Genomic DNA, 2,500 nt, shown 5'->3' with positions numbered 1-2,500 from the left:
CGTCCTCCTCACGATCGCCATGGTGAAGCACCCATGGTGATCGCGCCCTCTCCCCTCCAGCTGGGCTGGCCGAGCATCGTGGCCTGCAGACTCCCCTTAACAACACCGGCAGCCAGTAAAGCATGGGGAAGGCTGGAATGGAGAAAGAGAGAGGGAGAGGTGGAGAGAGAGGGAGAGGTGGAGAGAGAGGGAGAGGTGGAGAGAGAGGGAGAGGTGGAGAGAGAGGGAGAGGTGGAGAGAGAGGGTGGAGATAGAGTGAGAGCAGCAAAGAAAGTGGGAAAGAGTGGCGGGGGAGAGATGGAAAGAAAGAGAGGAAGCAACGAGGGAGGGCAAGCGAGAGGGGGGAAGAGAGTGAGAAAGCAGGAGAGAGAGAGGGAACGAGGGAGAAAGACAGAGAGTCATCCGAGCCATCTCAGTCAGGTTTATGGGGAGCATTAAATCACAGGAGCCTCTGACAAAGGAGCAGGCAGAGAGGATGTGGGTAACATAGCAACTATTACTTACCCCATACGTCTTCGTATAAACTTAGCAACGCAGAGAACCACTTGCCACTGTGCATGTTTTCTCTCTCTCTCTCTCTCTCTCTCTCTCTCTCTCTCTCTCTCTCTCTCTCTCTCTCTCTCTCTCTCTCTCTCACACTCTCTCTCTCTCTCTCTCTCTCTCTCTCTCGCTAAGGCAGGAGAGAGAGAGAGAGAGAGAGAGAGAGAGAGAGAGAGAGAGAGAGAGAGAGAGAGAGAAAAAGCGATGCGGACACTGTTTAACTTGGTGGAGTAAGTTCAAATTTCCAAGATCATATTTCCCAACTGAAAGAATGGCATTCATGTGAACTCTTTATTCATTACCATGTCGTCAGGAAACTCAAATCTTATTTTTTTGTATCATATCCAAATGGGCAATCAGTGTAAAGCATAGAATAATGAAATGCAGACGCTAATATTATTAGCAAAGGATGTCACCAGGCTGACCTTTATCCCGCCGAAGGAAATGTTTTTCAGCTGTTTGGATGAACATTTGAGTGAGTCATGGGTTCATCGTAATTGCATGCTTTTATTCAAATATTTCTGGATGTACCCGGCTGTATTTATTTGGCACTTATCCTTTTTTTTTTTCACTCAAACCCTTTTATTAAGTCTCATTTGAATCTGAAACAGGGACAAAGCAATCCAATGAATGAGCTTATATTTCATCATGTTTTCGAATAAATGCTGGTCCTTGCTTGATAAACGAAGACAGGAAGTACCTTGTGTAGCCAGGTGGTGGCGTTGCAGATCAGAAAACACGGTGACGACTCGGCTTTTTGCACTATCGGCAAGGGGAAAAATTCTCATAAAATAACGCACATTGTGTCTGTTATTGTTTTTCTCAAATAAGACCTCCCATGGTTGGTGTCAAACAAAGAGTTTAGTGTGACATTAAAGAATTATGTTTTGTTTATTTTACACAAATCTATTCATTTGTCAGTGGATTGATTGCATTCGTCAATGGTTTACTCATCAAACATAAGGAAAACATAAACATTGTGTCTGTCTAATCCCACCGGTGAGGCATTTAACACTAACAAGATAAAGTGCTCAGTGCCTGACTGGATAGCATGCCAGGCAGTGTTTATTTGACTCATTTGATGACAATGCTTTCTGTGTCATTAAATGACCACAGGATGTCCTGGCCTGTTTATGAGGTCCTTAGACATGCTTGGGAAAAAAAAAGCGAAAAGAAAGAAAATGTTTCCTGATTCCAAACACGTGAGACTCTCTCGCCACATGTTTTGTCTGTCTGAGAAACAACTGCAAGGTCCCAAAACACACACACACACACACACACACACACACACACACACACACACACACACACACACACACACACACACACACACACACACACACACACACACACACACACACAACCACATATACACATGCATGCACACAATCTTACACACTCATACACACACATGCACAAATACTAACAAAAACCCACTCACAGACACACACACACACATAGGCACACATACATGCTACACGTACACACACACACACACACACGCCACAACACATGCACGCACCAGCACACACACACGTGCAAGGCACAACCCACAGAGCCTTAAATCACATACTTTACTCTTCCTTTCATCCCTTCGGGGGCAGAGTAGGCCAGCACCTACAGGTCAGCGTATAGGTCAGCCCAGGTCAGTGTGGTACCAGGAGATTCCCACAAATTTGAATTATGATTCCTGGTAATCCAAAACAGCGGAAGCTAGGCGGTAGGCCCCCTCCTGTACCAAGAATATTGGGAAATGTGAGGGCATTTTACCTGAAAGTGTGGCCGCATTCCACTCCTCCACTGATAAGGCTCCCTGTTCTGTGAGCAAACAAGGAGTGAGAGAGGAGTAGTACCTGTGGTAATAAAAGGCCCCGGGGCCCATGGATGTGTCTTTATGGCATCACTCATTAAGGGTTAGACTGATAAGTCCGACACGGCCTGACGCTTCCCAAACGCCCGT

The sequence above is a fragment of the Gadus macrocephalus genome, chromosome 11 (genome assembly GCF_031168955.1).
Source record: "Gadus macrocephalus chromosome 11, ASM3116895v1".
Lineage (NCBI taxonomy): Eukaryota > Metazoa > Chordata > Actinopteri > Gadiformes > Gadidae > Gadus > Gadus macrocephalus.
This window is presented reverse-complemented; position numbering follows the sequence as displayed.